General features: G+C 42.6%; 2 protein-coding genes and 1 non-coding gene across 19 annotated transcripts in view; 1 reads left to right on the plus strand and 2 right to left on the minus strand.

Annotated features, from left to right (window-relative positions):
- PCM1 (pericentriolar material 1) overlaps positions 1–5,085 on the minus strand; it is a 90,901-nt gene extending 85,816 nt beyond the window's left edge. For 15 of the 17 annotated variants that reach the window (XM_010820287.4, XM_059882341.1, XM_024986426.2 and 12 more), the window contains exons 1-2: positions 4,685–5,085; positions 2,726–2,796 (exon numbers count right to left, since the gene is read on the minus strand). The gene's annotated coding sequence lies outside the window, so the exon portion shown is untranslated. The remainder of the gene's footprint in view (positions 1–2,725; positions 2,797–4,684) is intronic. The other 2 variants (XM_059882338.1, XM_059882333.1) reach the window with 2 other exon arrangements.
- MIR2398 (microRNA mir-2398) lies at positions 4,413–4,491 on the minus strand. Its single transcript, NR_031172.2, has one exon. It is a non-coding gene; the product is annotated as a microRNA mir-2398 (primary transcript).
- A 128-nt stretch (positions 5,086–5,213) lies between the features above and the next one.
- FGL1 (fibrinogen like 1) overlaps positions 5,214–19,678 on the plus strand; it is a 53,924-nt gene continuing 39,459 nt past the window's right edge. The window contains exon 1 of the mRNA XM_005225958.5: positions 5,214–5,669. The gene's annotated coding sequence lies outside the window, so the exon portion shown is untranslated. The remainder of the gene's footprint in view (positions 5,670–19,678) is intronic.

Below are 19,678 nucleotides of genomic sequence, written 5' to 3' on the forward strand. Positions count from 1 at the left end.
CACCACTCTCCCTATCTTGGGTACGATTTCCTACTGTTCACCCCAAGACCGTCTTACATTTTTAACTGGCTTGTGGTTTTCACTCTCCACGTCACTCTTTGCTTTCATGACCTGAACATCTGTAATGATTTTTTCTAAGACTCTGACCTCAGTTACAACATTCATCTTATCTGCTCTATTCTATTTCTACTCTGGACAGATAATTTGTTCAACATCCTACACTTCTGAAATACCACTTTTTGAACCTAAGTCCTTGCATCCTGCTTTGTCTCACCTGCTCATTCCTGCTGAACTTACCCCTTGGCCCTGCTCAATACCTCTTGTCCCTTGATCATTTCCCTTTCCAAGAATCCATTCGCTTCTTACTGTCTTACTTAACCCATGAATGCTACTTCCAAAAATGCCTTGATAGCATCCTTGGCCTCCTCATCAATTTGCCCATTTCATCAACTCAATTCTGCATAAACCTCATTTCTCATTCTTTCTGTTGGTACTCTCAAAACTGTCAAATAGTTAGAAAATGGCACTGACTGTGTCCACTACTAAGGTATACTACACATTGACACTTTCAAAATATAGGTTTACTCCTTGAGCTAAGGCACTTTATCTGTTTTGCTCACTGCTCTATCTCTAGTACTTTGCAGCCATGAAGTCACACATTGTATGCACTCAGTTAAATGTGTAAGATGAATGCTATGTTATCATGTTACCCTTTTCTGGCTTCTTAATAAATTCCCTAGTGTGATTACTCTGAACACTCTATGTTTTCCAAATCTCATACACATTTACCTCTTTTCCAACAAATGGCCAAATCTCCTATTGAGAAAACCAAGATCTTTTAAAGCAAGTTTAACTCAACTGCTTTGTATTTTTATTCTATTTTACCCATCTTTGCTAAAGTGTTAAAAGGAAAATTATTTGTGACTGATTTTACAACTTTTTATTTTACCAAATACTCCAGTGTTAAAGGCTCTGAAACACAGATTCATATCTGACATTTCCTCTGAGTTCTATTTTTCTTGTCTTATTCTATTATAGTCTTTCAACTAACAGAAAAAGATACCAAGAAGTACAATTAAGATATAAATCAATGGCCAATCTATATTCTTATGATAACCTATTGCATAAGTGTGTTGAAGATTTGTCTGCTTTGCTAGAAAGCAAGGATATATTCATCTTATTTTGAGAATTAGGCTGTCTTTAAAATTTTAACAGGAGAACTAAATTTTCTGAAATCTTTAAAAGAGAGTAATTATGGAATCAAGATTGCTGGGAGAAATATCAATAACCTCAGATATGCAGATGACACCACCCTTATGGCAGAAAGTGAAGAGGAACTCAAAAGCCTCTTGATGAAAGTGAAAGTGGAGAGTGAAAAAGTTGGCTTAAAGCTCAACATTCAGAAAACGAAGATCATGGCATCCGGTCCCATCACTTCATGGGAAATAGATGGAGAAATAGTAGAAACAGTGTCAGACTTTATTTTTCTGGGCTCCAGAATCACTACAGATGGTGACTGCAGCCATGAAATTAAAAGACGCTTACTCCTTGGAAGGAAAGTTATGAACAACCTAGATAGCATATTCAAAAGCAGAGACATTACTTTGCCAACAAAGGTTCGTCTAGTCAAGGCTATGGTTTTTCCTGTGGTCATGTATGGATGTGAGAGTTGGACTGTGAAGAAGGCTGAGCCCAGAAGAATTGATGCTTTTGAACTGTGGTGTTGGAGAAGACTCTTGAGAGTCCCTTGGACTGCAAGGAGATCCAACCAGTCCATTCTGAAGGAGATCAGCCCTGAGATTTCTTTGGAAGGAATGATGTTAAAGCTGAAACTCCAGTACTTTGGCCACCTTGTGTGAAGAGTTGACTCATTGGAAAAGACTCTGATGCTGGGAGGGATTGGGGGCAGGAGGAGAAGGGGATGACAGAGGATGAGATGGCTGGATGGCATCACTGACTCAATGGATGTGAGTCTGAGTGAACTCTGGGAGTTGGTGATGGACAGGGAGGCCTGGCGTGCTGTGATTCATGGGGTCGCAAAGAGTCGGACACGACTGAGCGACTGATCTGATCTGATTGCTAAAATGGTTCTAACAAAAATTTCTTCTAATCCTTATCCTCTAGTCATTTAATTTCTAAATTGTCCTTAACAAACAATTTCTTAACTTTCCCTCAGTGAACTTACATTGACTTCTTCCTGCTGGTCAGAGAGTATCTTTACGTAACCAGCATTTGAGAATGCCCTGTGTATGGAAACTAAAGTTTAAAGTAAGTTTAGACAACTGCAACTAACAAACTTCAATCAACAGTATACATAATAAGCTCAAAAAGTAGAGGAGCTTGTGAATAAAAAATAAAAACAGCCAATTAATAGAAAAGTTGTACCGGATGACTTAAATGAATTGGGAACAAGAGGCTATCCAAATAGTTGCTACAGGAAACATTCAAACTCAAATGAGCAGATGAAGAAACTGTGAAGACAAAGACATTTTAAAAAGTATTACATAAACTATTGTAGCATTTAATAATTACGAATGACATGGCTCTTTTCAAACAAAAGTATGAAGACAGACCAAAGTGGCACAGTAAAAAGCAGGCCAAACAGGGCAGCAAACCGAGGCCGTTCATTTACTACAGGCACTGGTACTTTATAACCGTATCCAGCATCAAGTCTTCTTCAAATAGAATACAAAAGCCAATAACATATACAGTGATGTCAAATTACCTGTTTAAAATCTAGTTTTCGTAGCTCAGAAACAGCTCCCTTCCTGCTTCACACTTCAAAGCCGTTGTGTGCTTATGATTTAAAAAAAAGAAAAAAAAATCATTTTAGCCCATTTCACTGTGATGTACAGAATATCAAATAGTATTTATAACCTGAAGTGTGCTCAGAAAATCAACAGAAAAGGAAAAATCCAATTAATCAATATTTTAAATTCAACGTCAACGTACTTTAATCCTTTAGGAAAACAAGGCGATAAACAGGTTTAAATCCTCCAAACCTGTTAAGAGCCTACCAAACAGCACTGTGATACCTTAATATCTACTTAGAATACAATGAACTACTAAGTCGCTTCAGTCGTGTCCGACTCTGTGCGACCCCACAGACGGCAGCCCACCAGGCTCCCCCATCCCTGGGGATTCTCCAGGCAAGAACACTGGAGTGGGCTGCCATTTCCTTCTCCAATGCACGAAAGTGAAAAGTGGAAGTGAAGTCACTCAGTCGTGTCCGACTCTTAGCGACCCCATGGACTGCAGCCCATGGGATTTTCCAAGCAAGAGTACTGGAGTGGGGTGCCATTGCCTTCTCCGAATACAATGAAATTATAATGTAAAAACACTATAATGCAATCATCACATAGATTTCTCCATGAAAGTTAAAATCCACGCAAAAGATTACTCTTTCAGATTGACCAAGTCATTAACTTCCTGTCACGCAAAACTATTCCAGAACTTTGCATCCCCGTTGATGAGAACATCTTTTTCTTTATTTAAAAGCTAGATACTTCATTAAAAAATAACCCTGTCACTACAGAAACCAAGGTTTACATTTCAGTTCAAAAAAACTCATAATTATAATGGTTTCTAGCGGCTCTATCTGGGAAGGTGTTAGGGAAAGAAAGAAGCAGGTGCACCCGAAGCTTTACACCACCTCCCACTCCAGTAACCAGAGAAATAGCACAAGGCGGAGTCTGGAAGGCAGTTATGGGGCGGGGGTGGAAGGGGCGCCCAGAAACCCCGCTTCTTCCAGCGTCAAAACACGATCCGTCACCCGTAGAGCCCCCGCCACAGACCTCGAATTGGTCCAAAAAAACAAAAAATTTTTTTCAGATAGGATGAGCTCTAGAGGAATGAGACGCGGGGCTTAAAAGTTTGGAGGCCCCGCCTCCCCAGCGGGGCCTACGACCTAATCCCCAAACACTCGTTTCTGCAGAGCAAGCAACGTTCCTCGAATCCATTTGGCATTTATTATTTCCCCACCCGGGGCCCATCCAAACTGGACCTGCAGTAAGGGATGGCGAAGGGGCGCCGAGGGAGGGCGGAAGGAAGCGCGGTGAAATTAGCATTCGCCTCGCCAGTAGGAACCCCAAAGTCAGGAACGCCTCCCCCGGCCCTTCAGCTCTAAAAACGCCCGGGACGGCGTTAAGTCCTGCTGCTCACGGCCCAACCCCAAAGTCGCACCGCTCCTAACCCGCTCTTCTCCACTCCAAATTCTGGAGCTCGAGAGCCCCACGGAACAGAATTTGGGGGGTAGGGTAGAAGAGGCGCAGATTATGGCCCACTAAGGCCCCTTGCTATGGAAAACAAGACCCCCCCCCCTCCGCCCGCCAACCAAATCGTAGCCCCCACTCCGCTTCCTCCACTCGCGAAGGACATTCCTGGAGCGCCCGAGTCCCCAGGGCGGCCTCCTCCCCGGGGTCAGCAAGAGGGGCGGGGAGGCAACCAGGGGGTCCTGCAGTTGCCGACGCGTCCCTAGATGCTCACCCCGAGATTAGCATCGCTCGGTCTGGGGAAAGGGGCAATCGGCCCGCCCAGGGGACGGGAAGCAAGCAGCAAGGAGCCCCAGCAGAGGCGTGGGCCCGAGGCCAGGCTCTCCAGGGTCAAGTGTCCCAGGGCCGTTGCTCTCCCGCCCCGGCGCCGCGCTGCCCTCGGTTGCCAAGGGCTGGGAACGCGCAGGCATTACCTGTAAACGAAGCAGCCGCTCCTGCCAAAAGCGGAGTAGCGGTCAGCGCCCCCACGACCCGCCACCGGCAGCGGGCCGCCCTTAGAGACCGCAGCAGGGAGAAGCCCCAAGTTCCCTGGCTGCTTAGGGCCCAATGGCCGCCTCGTCTACCTCAGCTCCTCAGCGCCAACCGCCGCAGCCACCGCCATCTTAGGATCTCATTGTGGTGGGAGAAGAGGGGCGGGGGGACTGCAGAGGGGGCAACGCGCCGGGAGACATGCGCCGTCTCCTCGGCAACGGCCGCGCGGGGGCGAAACTCGCCCGGGCGGGAGCCGCAGTGCGATCCGCGCGCTAGACCGGAGTCATGTGACCCGCTGGAGTCGGTGGTGTCACCTCTCGTTCCGGAGCCCGGTGTCGAGTCCACAAACGAACCACCAGAAACTACACATCCCAGAATGCCAGCTCGATCTCGGGTTACACGCTCCCGCTCGTTCGCCACGAGGGATGTGACTACGAATCCCAGCATGCTGTGCGCTTCCGGCTCCTCCACAAGGAAGGCGAGGCCTCTGAGGAAATGGTTGGAGACCTACTTTGACAGATGGAAAACGAGAGGAGGCGCGATCTCGTTTTCCTTGGGGCGGGGGGTAGGGGCGGGATGGGTGCCAGCCCCTGAAAGTGCCGGAAGAAGAGAGACCAGAAACTGGGGTCTCTCTCCACCCATATGTGGGTCGGGAAAGGATGGAACCAAAAGGACCTTTACAATATGGGCCTAATTTTATACGCCTGAGGAGATAAACCCACGCAAGTTTAATAGTCGAAATCGTCCAGTTGGTCAGTGGGAGCATCATCAGTCAGTAATTAATACCAGCTTGAATTCATGCCCTGCTGGTCTTAGAAGAGCCGGATGATTTTCATCAAAATTGAATCTCAAGAAATGTTATCTGAAACCATAGTCTCTGAATTCCCTGTGTATGTACTCTCTTCTCTCATCAGCGACACTGTTAAGGTTAGTAATACATTGACAGGTTCTCTCGTAAACCCCCCAAATGCGGTAAAGTGATAGTTAAGGTCTTCGGTGTGGCTAACTGAAAGCTTTAAACACAGCTCAATTTTTCTTGAGTGCGAGAGCATTTTATTTTTCGACAGTTTGCGGTTGCGGGATAGTTTTGTTTTAAGCAAAATAAGGGTAGGAGGAATGAAGAATACGCATCTGAGTTCCAAGAACAAATTGTTCTTAGTCACCAATAAAAACTGTTAGCAAAACCGATTAGTAGAACTGCATGTCAATACATAATTCAGATAAATAAAGCCCTTCCTGCTACTGTAATTTGCAACTGAATGTAGGTTCAGTTTCAGTGCAGTGATCTTTGACACTTCGTCATACATTTTTAAGTACATTATTTAGATAACAAAAACTTAGTCCCTGCCCTTTGAGAGGTATTTTATTGAATGATGAAGAAATAAGGTATGATGTAAATAAATTCTTTTTTATAAGATAATAAAGTGCTGTGGGAACTCACACCACCGATGGGATAATGGATTAGATTACTCTAGCCCATTAAGACCTTGGGCAAGTTAACCTTTCTGAGCTTCAGTTGCCCCATCCATGAAAGGAGGGACAAGAGCTAGTAACCTTGCCTACCTTGAAAGGCTCCCTCGGCGCCCCGCTCCCCCCACCGCCCCCCCGCCCCCCCGCTTAAAGTAATGTTAATTCTGTAACGGACACCGGTTCCAGCATTTCATCTGTTGTAATTTTTTTAATTCTCACAACTGTCATGAAGATAACTCGTTCTGCATCAGTTCCATTTTACTAATGAGAGGTTAAATAAATCGTCAGAGTTCTGAGGGCTCCAAGTGGGAGAGCCCAGGTTTAAACTGAGGTCTAGTGACCCCTTAAAAGAATTTTTTAATCAAGAAAATGCATGGGGAAAAAAAAATAAGCCATCATCATCACCATTTTGTTTTATGCCTATAATAACATATGCATAAAACAAAATGGTGATAGAAGCTACTGGCATTGAAACAGTTCAAATGGATTCAAAAGCACTACTGAAATCATTGTGGTCATTATTTTATTTTTAAATTTTTTTAAATTTATGAACCCTAAAAAAATGTTAATGTTCTTATGTCTGGTGGTGGGAGGAGCCTGATAAATGTTTATATTAAAATGGGGGCCTCAAAATAAGTATGGGTAGTGGACAGAGGAAAGAACCCAAAAATGATGAAATTGTCCCCAGTTTCTAAAAACTTCACATCTAATTTAGAAAACAACGATGCAAATAAACCAGTTTAGCATCGGTAGTGTTAGTGTATGAATATGGCAAATAAAGATACAGTAAGTGCTTTAGGAATGCAGAGAAAAAGTATGTTCTATTAAATGCTTACGTGCTCAGCCATTCAGTCGTGTCTGACACTGTGACCCTCTGGGCCCGTGGTAGCCCACCAGGCTCCTCTGTCCATGGGATTTTCCAGGCAAGAATACTGGTGTGGGTTGCCATTTCCTCATCCAGGGGATCTTCTGGGCCCAGGGATTGAACTCACATCTCTTGCATCTCCTACCTTGGAAAACAGATACTTTATCACTGGGAAGCTCTGTTGAAGTAAGTATGTTACATTGCCTCAAAGATGGTGATAGTTCTATGATATCTCTGTAGGGTGAAATTAGGGGCAACACCCTTGTGGAAATGTAAATAAGGAATGAGCGGCCTCTAAGAGATACAGGTTGAAACTACATCTCAGCTTTCCATGTTTAAGAAAAACTTAACGTATATTAAAGATGGGTGTGAAGGCCTAAATGGAAGAATGATGTTCAAGGAAAAAAGAGCTATAAGTTAGATAGTATGTCCAAAATAAGCAATAGATAATGCAGAAGACAGACAGGGTCAAATAGAGAATTCATGTGGTGGGGAATGGGGAAACAGGAGAAGAAAGCAAAATGGATGAACAGGTTAGGGCCAAACTGTAAAAAAAAATCTTAAATGTTGATCTGAAAGGTTGGGCTTTGTTCGATAGACAGTGTGGAACCAAATGAGGGTTTGAAAGAGGCAATGATATAAATGAAGTAGTCATTTTAAGACATTAATCTAGTGGCAATGTTTAGAACTGACTAGGGAGAGGACAGAGGAGAGACAAAGAATGGGTGGTAACTGGCATGAAATAATTAAAGCCTGGTCTAAGGTGGTGGCAGAATGAATCAAGTCAAGGGCTTGGAATCTGATGGTTAATTAAATCAGTTGTCATGCTGTATAAAATATCAAAATGTGTTATTGAGATTTAGTATGACACTGAACAGGGGGCACTTAAAATATAATGTTTTGTGCTATATTGTTTATCTCTTTAATGTATTCTGTAAGTTCTTTATCCACAGATAGATTTTAAGTGTGGCTTGAGAAGAAAGCCTGCCTTTTATGCTTCTTTGTATCCCAAATGCCTTGTGAAGTTCATTTTTTCTCATGTTCATTAATTTTGATGTTCATTGAAGACAGTTTTTGCAGTACTTAGTTATAACCTGCAGGTGGCAATAGAACTTAAACGAAAACCCTTCAGAGACCACTGTTTGGTGCAGTTCAGTCGCTCAGTTGTGTCTGACTCATTGCGACCCTGTGAACCGCAGCACTCCAGGCCTCCCTGTCCATCACCAACTCTCGGAGTCCACCCAAACCCATGTCCATTGAGTCGGTGATGCCATCCAACCATCTCATCCTCTGTCCTCTTCCCCTCCTGCCCTCAATCTTTCCCAGCATCAGGGTCTTTTCAAATGAGTCAGCTCTTCGCATCAGGTGGCCAAAGTATATTACTATTATAACTGAATTTAAGATTGTTTTTATGTGATTTTTTGTATATCCAAGAAAATTATTAAGTACAACAAGAAAAGAAATACTGAATAACCCACTTACTAACATAAAATGTAGAATATAATCTGTATATTTAAGGATTCCTTAGCATTCCACCAAGCTTGTTCCTCTTCTTTGCAGACATAAATACTATCTTGAATGACATTGGTGTTATAATTCCTTCATTTTCCTTGTGTAACTATATTTATATATCCCTAAATAGTATATTTTTTAGTTTTGTTTTCAACCTTCATATGCATGATATCATGCTGATTATTTTCTTGCTTGACTTGTTTATTGACTCATTGTTAACATTTCTGAGATTCATCCATGTCGATGGGTAGAAACACAAGATCTATTAAGAGCAGAATGTAAAATTAATTTTTGAATAGTTCTCCAATTGAGTATAACTGATTTGTCTTTACTATTTATCTTAGCTTTGTGAGTAAGATAGCTTTTTGATAAAAAAAAAAGAGAGATTGATCATGTCACACAGGATACTAGTTGGAGACCTCTGGCCTAGTTTTTTCACCTTTTGGTTAAATCTGAGCATTTTACTGCTCTGCCTTAAGTAAGCCCAGAGTTTCTTAATCTTGACATGATTGACATTCAGGGCTGGATGTTCTTTGCTGCGGGGGGCTGTCCTATGCATGGCAGGACCCCTGGCCTCTTCCCACGAGATGCCTGTAGCACCCTGTCTCCCCAGCTGTGACAGTCAAAAATGTCTCCTGACATAGCTAAATACCCTCCAGAGTCAGGGTGGGGTAGGGGGGTGAGGGCAAAATCACTCCCAGTTGAGAAGCACTGTCTAGTGTTTGCAATGAGAAACCACTGTGTTAATTATAATTTTTATGTACTTCTTTTGCTCAAAAAACCTGAATGAAATAATTATATTAATTATCTATAATTAATATAAATAATTAAATCAATTAATTACTATATAATTATATCACATAATTATACCAAATCCACATGCATAAGTAATGTTTCAAGGCTCTTCTTACCATCCTCTGTTTCCCCCATATCTAATTACCATGACATCTCTCATTACTGTTTAGCTCAGACTTTTTATTACTAGATTCCAAAATATCTAATCACCCCTTCCAATGTATAATAATAACATTTACATCAGTCCAAACTGTTCTTTCCTTCCTAACCAATTTATGGTCCTTTTCTTTCAAAATTCACTCATTCAATATATGCAATCCTGTGATTCCAACAATCCCATACATATTTGCATGGCTTTCCAACTGTAGAGGTATAATTACTATACCCTTCTTCATCTATGTTGCTTGTATATATTCTTGGGAGTCTGTATGTTTTTACCCTCCTTATTTATTCACTGTAAACCTGATCAGAGCTGCAGTCATGCACTCCTGTGTACAGTGCTTGCTTCCCAGGAAAAAATCAAGTTAGAGGGATTTTTTTTTAAGGGCTCAGAGGTTAAAGCATCTGCCTGCAATGGGGGAGACCTGGGTTCAATCCCTTGGTCAGGAAGATCCCCTGGAGAAGGAAATGGCAACCCACTCCAGTATTCTTGCCTGGAGAATCCCATGGACAGAGAAGCCTGGTGGGCTACAGTCCACGGGGTTGCAAAGAGTCGGACATGACTGAGCGACTTAACTTTCACTTTCTGGTGATCCAGTGGTTAGGAGTCTGCACTGCCACTGCAAGGATGTGGGTTCAATCCCTAGTCCAGAACTAAGATCCCACATGCCGAGTAGCATGGCCAAAAAAGGCGGGGGGGGAGAGAGGGAAACTGAAGCACAGAGAAGTTAAGTCATTTGCCTAAGGTCACGCAGGATGTTTGTATGCATCCTCCATGCTCTTGACCAAAAAATGAAAAATTAAAAAGATTCTGAGTAGCAATAAAAAACTGGAAAGAAAATAATCTATATTTTTTATGAGCTTCCCACCAACCCTACAACAGGAAAGTAGTAAATATAACTAGATGTCGGTTGTTAATAATTAAATCATGTAATTAAGTGGTAATTATGGAAAGTGAAAAGTGAAAGTGTTAGTCACTTAGTGGTTTCTGACTCTTTGCAACCCCTTGGACTGTAGCCCACCAGCCTCCTCTATCCATGGAATTTGCCAGGCAAGAATAGTGGAGTGGGGTGCCCTTCCTTTCTCCAGGGAATCTTCCCAACCCAGGGATCGAACCCAGGTCTCCCACACTGCAGGCAATTGTTTACCATTTGAGCTACCCAGAAAGCCCCTTATGGAAATACAGGCTAATAGAGATTTTGTGCCTTAATTCATATGAAAAATATTAGAAAGTTATGAAAAGTAATCTTCAGCTTTTACTTTTAAAAACCTGTCATTAAAATTAAAATTACATGAAATAACTCAACAATTGCCATGGGTATAAAGGAGTAATCTGGAGTAACTCAGTAAAAGATGAACTCTGGGTGCTTTTTTCTCCAATAAATAAGGAGATTGTAGGTGACAACTAGATTGGTATATGCATGAAACTAAGGGTGGGATAATGTATCCAACATGATTGGGGTTACATTGAGTCATTTTCCATTCACTCCATTATGTAGGGAGACCCCATCTGTATTTGCTGTGATTTCTGCTCTTTTACCATAAAAATACTTCGCATACCGCATTCCTTCTTCATAAGAAAGACTCTATCTAAGGTCAGGGAGAATTGTCAAAACCTGTGAACTCAGATTAATCAGGTAAGAGAAGTCAGAATGTTTTTTCTTTAGCAGAAGAGTACAAAATTTCCAGAGTTAAAAACTGGAAGATATTGAATGATGGACAGTCCAGTCTAGAGAAGGAAAAAATAAAACCCTGCCAGTAAGAGCAACAGAATGATGTAGGGCAGGGGTTGACAAGCTTTTTCTGTGAAAGGCTAGATATGAAATATTTTTGGTACTGTGGACCATACAGTCCCCCTACTTAATAATTGTGCAGTGAAAGCAGTCTGTGTTCCAACATAACAATATTTTGGAAATATATTGTTTTTATATAAAATATTTTTAAAAACCACTAAAATTTAAATTTTATATAATTTTCACAAGTCACGAAATATTAATCATCACCTAATTTTTTTCCAACCACTTAAAAATATTAAAATAGGCAGTGGGCCCAATTTAACCCAGGTGTCATAGTTTGCTGACCCCTGATATAGAGTACTGAACTTTTAAAGTTTTTAGATAATTAATGATAGATCAAAGGAGAAGTTAGCAACAGAAAAAAAAGTACAGTTTCACTACTTTGCAGGGTGATCATTTTGCAAGGAATCTTTTGAACTATTGAAGAAAGGGAGAATATCAAGCAAATGCAACTGAACAGTATTTGTAGGTGTTAGTTTGTTTCATTTTCTTATGTATTTTCTTTTCCCCCATTCGGGTTAGTTATAGGTATGCATTGCCTCCATGATGGGTTGTCACACTCAGAGACAGAAAATTTTCAGGAAAAAAAAAAAAAATTAAGGTCAGAGCAGTTTCTATCCCTTAGAATTTGTGGAAAGAGGAAGAACGGATGGGAAGTCAAAAGAGTTAGATGCTGTCCCTTGCATCTCTGAAAAGGAAGGGGAGGAAGGTTTAGCAGCAGTCTGTGTGGACTGATGACTGAGGAGAACTCAGAGGGGCCAGTATCTGCAACAGGAATAGCTGGTTCTCATTGGCCAACGCAGACCTCACCTACCAGAAGCCCCAGAAATCAGTGCAAGTGAGACTGGGTTTCTTCAAGCCCGTAGAATATTGTCTTGAAATCCAATTGGAAAGATAAGAATTACAGTTATCTTTCTCATGTAAGTTTGTGGCATAAGAAATATACCCACTTTACTTACACAGTTCAGATGTCAGCTACCTAACTGATCCCAAGCCCTCAAGGCTGCTGGGGTAACCACATTGCAGTCACAGAAACACCAGGAAACCTGATCTCATTTGCCAACATCTTCTGGAATCCTTGGAGCTTATGTTTTGCTTTATTTTTTGCTTCTGCTGAATTCCCAAGTCTAGCCTCTTTTGGCTATTCTTTTTCTTCATCCCACATCATTCCCAAGGCAAACATGGCCTCTTCCTCTTTATTTTCTCAAAATACCACGGACACAAGGCACCTTTGTCTGGTAGTTTTTCACTGAAGAAAAGCTAGCAGTGCAAGGGGGTGAAGAGAAAGAGGACTTAGTCGTGCTTCAGCAAACATCTTAAAAATGGATATCAGCACCCCTTTCTATAGAGATCTTTGGCCATAGCTGGAATTTCTCACTGGCTGCCACTCATGAACTTTGTCATCTTGATGAATTCTTCACATTCTACTCCCCATTCTTATCTCACTCACTCCTCACTTTTCACCCTCTTCCTCTTGGGTTCCCCATGAAACCTACAAATTCTTCAGCAATTCCTTGTTATCAGAACAGTGTTTTTCCCTTGGTCTTGCTTCTAGCCTGTCCCAGCTAGACCTACCATTAAAATAAACAATGTTCTTCTTCTGCTACAAGAATTAATGTGACCCATTTCCTCAGCATGAAGTTCTAAGAAAGTTGTATCTTCTTTGAATGCTGAAATTATCTGCATAAGACTTAACTATCCTGATGAGCAGAGACTGTAAGAAGAAACATGTCCCTCTACTTCCATCTGGTCAAGGCTATGGTTTTTCCAGTGGTCATGTATGGATGTGAGAGTTATAGTATGGACTATAACGAAAGCTGAACAACGAAGAATTGATGCTTTTGAACTGTGATGTTGGAGAAGACTCTTGAGAGTCCCTTGGACTGCAAGGAGATTCAACCAGTCCACCCTAAAGGAAATCAGTCCTGAATATTCATAGGAAGGACTGATGTTGAAGCTGAAACTCCAATACTTTGGCCACCGGATGCGAAGAACTGACTCATTTGAAAAGACCCTGATGCTGGGAAAGATTGAAGGTGGGAGGAGAAGGGGATGATAGAGGATGAGATGGTTGGATGGCATCACCGACTCAGTGAACATGTGTTTGAGTAAGCTCTGGGAGTTGGTGATGGACAGGGAGGCCTGGTGTGCTGCAGTCCATGAGGTCGAAAAGAGTTGGACGTGACTGAGCGACTGAACTGAACTGAACTGAACCACTTCCCTGACATTTCCTCCTTTGATATTCAAGAATGGAGTGGAGGATGCTTAACTCGGTTCTTAGGAGTCAGTCTAGTCCAAACCCACAGTGGGGAGAGAAGGGCAGACTATGCCTGATTTTCAAGACAGATCCCACGTTTTGTTCTTTGTTCTACTGCCCTCATCTTGTCATCTTTAAAAACATCCCTGTATGATGTGTGGCCATCATTATCCCCTGCAGCAGTGATTCCACTTCTGGGCTCTCAGAAGCTTTTCATGGAGTGTTGGCAAGGAGGTTGGGGGCACTGGGAAGATGTGGAGACAAGGATTCTCCGTAAAATGTTATGCTGCAGCTTTAGGTTGCCCTCAGCTGCCATTGGCACCCCACTCCAGTACTCTTGCCTGGAAAATCCCATGGATGGAAGAGCCTGGAAGGCTGCAGTCCATGGGGTCGCTGAGGATTGGACACAACTGAGCTGAGCGACTTCACTTTCACTTTCCACTTTCATGCATTGGAGAAGGAAATGGCAACCCACTCCAGTGTTCTTGCCTGGAGAATCCCAGGGATGGGGGAGCCTGGTGGGCTGCTGTCTCTGAGGTCGCACAGAGTCGACAAGACTGAATCGACTTAGCAGCAGCAGCAGCAGCAGCAGCAGCTGCCATTGACTCAGGCTCCCACACTTTGCCTCTGATTAGCATAGATCCCTGGAGAGGCTGTAATGATGTTCTAAGGCTGGGTGACCCCACTGCCTTTGTGTAAAGCTAGCAGAGCACCTCAGCAAATGGATGAGAACATACTTCTGAGGCCAGACTATTTCAAGTCAAACTCTAGTATATTTGACCACCTTCAGCAAGTTATTTGCCCTTTTTTATGTCTCAGTTACCTCACTGGCAAAATGGGAATAAAAATAAGAAATACATATCTCAAAGAGCTGTTACAAGGATTAAATGAGTTAATACACAGAAAATGTCACCCAACTCACAGATACAAATGTTTACCCTTATTAAGCTTGCAAAGAAGGCTCTGTGTCAATACTGACTTAGGCCTCAAGTTTTCAAGACCCATTCCTGCATCACATTTTAGCAGAGGTTTCAAAGCATTCACACTATACCAGTTTGGCTAAGTCACAGATGGCTTTAACCGTCGGGACCATTTGACTACCAGTGGATACTGACACCAAGACAAAATCACCACATAAAAGAAACTGGATTTTATTTTGTTGATTATCAAGGGCCACTTTAGTCTTATTAACAGAGGAGTGATGTGGTCACATTTGTTTTTATACAGATAACTTTTTTTTTAACTGCAAAGGAAATATTCACCATGGGAAGGAAACTAGAAGCAGATTGATCACAGAGGAGGTACCAACAGATTATGGGCTTCTTTGGTAGCTCAGCTGGTAAAGAATCCACCTGCAGTGCAGGAGACCCCGGTTTGATTCTTAGGTTGGGAAGATCCCCTGGAGAAAGGAATAGCTACCAACAGATTATACTAAGCTAAGGTGGTGAGGACATAAATTCAGATTGCAGTGGTGATGAGGTTGTAACCAAGGGGCTGATGCTGAGAATTCAGATTTAGGAGGTAGATTCAGTAAGACTTACTAAGGAAATAACAGATGAGGGAGAGGACTGATGTCTGATAATGCCAAGGTTTTTGAACTAAATAAGTAAGTAGGAGTTTTACCAACTCGCTGTGTTCTCCCAAAGGCAAGACTTTTCTTCTGGGGAACAGAAGAGAATGAGGCTGAGTTGACTGTTGGTCAAATGCTTCTAGAGTTACAGATAGAAGTGAAAGCTGGAGTTGGAAATTTGGGAGTTGGTAAACACTGACTTTCAGTGGACTAGCAGAGGAAGAGTAACTACTATATAAAGAAAAGAGGAAAAACTTGGAGGACACCCAGAGAGCTAAGAGGGAAGGGTTTTAGGAAAACTCACTGAAGAGTAAGTCTTGAAGAAGGAGCAGTCTGAGAAATCAATAAATTGCTCTGAAGAGGCTTGCAACCTCACAGTAAGCAGCTGCAGCAAAATGAAGAGATCAGAAGTCACTGGCTTTAGTTGTGGGATTAATAGGAAGTGAGACTAGAGTCAGTGAACATTCAGTTCAGTTCAGTCACTCAGTCATGTCCAACTTTGTGTCCGACCCCATGGCCTGCAACATGCCAGGCTTCCCTGTCCATCACCAACTCCTGGAACTTGCTCAAACTCATGTCCATGGAGTCAGTGATACCATTCAATCATCTGATCCTCTGTTATCCCCTTTTCCTCCCACCTTCAGTCTTTCTCAGCATCAGGGTCTTTTCAAATGAATCAGTTCCTCCAGTCAGGTGCCGAAAGTATTGGAGTTTCAGCTTCAGCATCAGTCCTTCCTATGAATATTCAGGACTGATTTCCTTCAGGATGGACTGGTTTGATCTCCTTGCTGTCCAAAGGACTCTTAAGAGTCTTCTCCAACACCACAATTCAAAAACATCAATTCTTCGGCACTCAGCTTTCTTTATGGTCAACTGTCACATCCATACATGACTACTGGAAAAACCATAGCTTTGACTACACAAACCTATGTTAGCAAAGTAATCTCAGCTTTTTAATATGCTGTCTAGGTTGGTCATAGCTTTTCTTTCAAGGAGCAAGTGCCTTTTAATTTCATGGCTGAAGTCACCATCTGCAGAGATTTTGGAGCCTAAGAAAATAAAGTCTGTCACTGTTTCCATTGTTTCCCCATCTATCTGCCATGAAGTGAGTGTAGAATGCCCTTTTTATGAAGCTTGGTTGGAAAGGAGGGAGAACAATAAGAGGGTAGTTAGAGATGGGAATCGGAGAAGGCAATGGCACCCCACTCCAGTACTCTTGCCTGGAAAATCCCATGGATGGAGGAGCCTGGTGGGCTGCAGTCCATGGGGTCGCTAAGAGTCGGACACAACTGAGCGACTTCACTTTCACTTTTCACTTTCATGTATTGGAGAAGGAAATGGCAACTCACTCCAGTGTTCTTGCCTGGAGAATCCCAGGGACGGGGGAGCCTGGTGGGCTGCAGTCCATGGGGTTGCTGGGAGTCGGACACAACTGAGCGACTTCACTTTATTTTTTCACTTTCATGCATTGGAGAAGGAAATGGCAACCCACTCCAGTGTTCTTGCCTGGAGAATCCCAGGGACGGGGGAGTCTGGTGGGCTGCCGTCTATGGGGTCGCACAGAGTCGGACACAACTGAAGCAAATTAGCAGCAGCAGAAGCAGAGCAGAACAGAAATTCGAGAGGTGAGTAGGAGCAAGAAAATACTAATGTATCAGAGTTCCTATTTCTGACTGGCTAATTTAAGCAATTTTATTGAAGTTTACTGTAAACTGTCAGGCTCACATAATCATAAGGCATCTGGGACCATCAGACTTGAGGATGCACAGAAATTCAGGGAGCTCTGGAAAGCCAAGAAGCAGGAAGCAGAGGGTAGAGCAGCTGTATCATATCCTGGACCTTTTGGCCAGCATGCTGCCTCCTCTGCTCTCCTGGGATGCATAACCTCCTTGTGTCTCTCCTTAAACAGGCAAATTCTGGAGAAAGCACCTAGCGCCCTCAGCCCACTGTCCTCTGGCTCCTGCAGTGGAAGCACAGAATTAATTCCCCAAAAAGTTCTGGAGAAGCCCCAGGCAAAATAGAGATGCTATTAGGGAGGAGAAATAGAAGGGGGAGGCAAAAGAACTGCAGATAACCAGACAGTTCAGTTAACCAGACAGGGCTGTTGTCTGGGGCTGCCTGTTGACTGTGGGTGATGCAGAACTGGTCACTAATAAGTGAATAACCACATGGTGGCGCTAGTGGTAAAGAACCCACCTGCCAACGCAGGAGACTTTAAAGACTTGGGTTTGATCTCTGGGTCGGAAGATTCCCTGGAGGAGGAAATGGCAACCCACTCCAGTATTTATGCCTGGAAAATTCCATGGACAGAAGAGCCTGGTGGGCTACGCTCCATGAGATCGCAAACAGTCAAACATGACTGACCATCTATCTGATCACAGCACATAAGAACCTTATGACCTAGAACATACAACTTTCGTTGGCTGTAATGTGTATAATGTAGTATTTAAAGGACAAACTGAAAAATAAAAAAGGAATAAATTGAAATAGGCATTAGCAGTGTAATGAAAAGATGCTAAATGAAATTGCCTCAGAATAGGAAAATAATTATTAGCATTTTGCTCTGTTCCGACCTATAGGTCAGAGTTGACTATCACAGGTCCTTTGAGAAAAGTTTTCTGCAGGCTTAATGAACAACATGGGCAAAGGTACAGAAACAGAAAGTACAACTTGTATTTGGGAAATGGCACATATCCAGTTTGGCTGGGGTGGAGGAAACATGAGTTTGTTCAGACCTTTCCTGGACTTTTATTCTTCTGAGAGCTGAACAATACTTTTTAAGGCACTTACCTGTTTTGCAAACCTGCTTTTAATTCTCATATAGTGTGAATGACCTAAAACTCAAAATCTGACACTGAATCTCACCAACTGAAGTTCATAGTTCATATTTTGGCCTCTTGCTCTCTTTTATCCTTTATTAGTCATGGAGAGATTAAAAAGCAACTGATATATTGTATACCAATGTTCATAGTAGCATTATTTATAGTAGCCAAGAGGTGGAAACAACCCAAATATCCATCAACAGACGGATAGATAAACAAGATGTGGTATATACATACAATGGAATATTGTTGTTGTTTAGTCACTAAGTCATGTCTGACTCTTTTCGACCCCATGGACTGCAGGACATCAGGCTTCCCTGTCCATCAGCAACTCCCGGAGCTTGCTCAAACTCATATCCGTCAAGTCAGTGATGCAATCCAACCATCTCATCCTCTGTCATCCCCTTCTCCTCCTGCCTTCAATCTTTCCCAGCATCAGGGTCTTTTCACATGAGTGAGTTCTTCGCATCAAGTGGCCAAAGTATTGGAGTTTCAGCTTCAGCATTAGTCCTTCCAATTAATATTCAGGACTGATTTCCTTTAGGATGGACTGGTTGAATCTCCTTGCAGTCTAAGGGACTCTCAAGAGTCTTCTCCAACACCACAGTTCAAAAGCATCAATTCTTCACTACTCAGCTTTCTTTATAGTCCAATTCTCACATCCATACATGACTACTGGAAAAACCATAGCTTTGACTATACAGACCTTTGTTGGCAAAGTAATGTCTCTGCTTTTTAATATGCTGTCTATGTTGGTCATAGCTTTTCTTCCAAGGAGCAAGCGTCTTTTAATTTTGTGGCTGCAGTCACCATCTGCAGTGATTTTGGAGCCCCAAAAAGTAAAGTTGTCACTGTTTCCATTGTTTCTCCATCTGTTTGCCATGAAGTGATGGGACCAGAAGCCATTATCTTAGTTTTCTGAATGTTGAGTTTTAAGCCAACTTTTTCACACTCCTGTTTCACTTTCATCAAGAAGCTTTTTAGTTCTTCCTCACTTTCTGCCGTAAGGGTGGTGTCATCTGCATATCTGAGGTTATGATACTTGTCCCAGCAATCTTGATTCCAGCTTGTGCTTCATCCAGCGGGGCATTTCACATGATGTACTCTACATATACGTTAAATAAGCAGGGTGATTATATATAGCCTTGACGTTGCTGCTGCTAAGTCGCTTCAGTCATGTCCGACTCTGTGCGACCCCAGAGACGGCAGCCCACCAGGCTCCCCCGTCCCTGGGATTCTCCAGGCAAGAACACTGGAGTGGGTTGCCATTTCCTTCTCCAATGCAGAAAAGTGAAAAGTGAAAGTGAAGTCGCTCAGTTGTGTCCTACTCCTATCGACCCCATGGACTGCAGCCTACCAGGTTCCTCCATCCATGGGATTTTCCAGGCAAGAGTACTGGAGTGGGGTGTCATTGCCTTCTCCGCCTTGACGTTACTCCTTTCCTAATTTTGAACCAGTTTGTTGTTCCATGTCCAGTTCTGACTGTTGCTTCTTGTCCTGCATACAAATTTCTCAGGAGGCAGGCAAGGTGATCTGGTATTCTCATCTCTTTAAGAATGTTCCACAGTTTGTTGTAATCCACACAGTCAAAGACTTTAGCTTATTCAATGAAGCAGAAGTAGATTTTTTTTTTTAATTCCCTTGCTTTTTCTATGATCCAGCCTATGTTGGAAATTTGATCTCTGATTCC

This window comes from Bos taurus, chromosome 27 (assembly GCF_002263795.3).
Source record: "Bos taurus isolate L1 Dominette 01449 registration number 42190680 breed Hereford chromosome 27, ARS-UCD2.0, whole genome shotgun sequence".
NCBI classification, from domain to species: Eukaryota; Metazoa; Chordata; class Mammalia; order Artiodactyla; family Bovidae; genus Bos; species Bos taurus.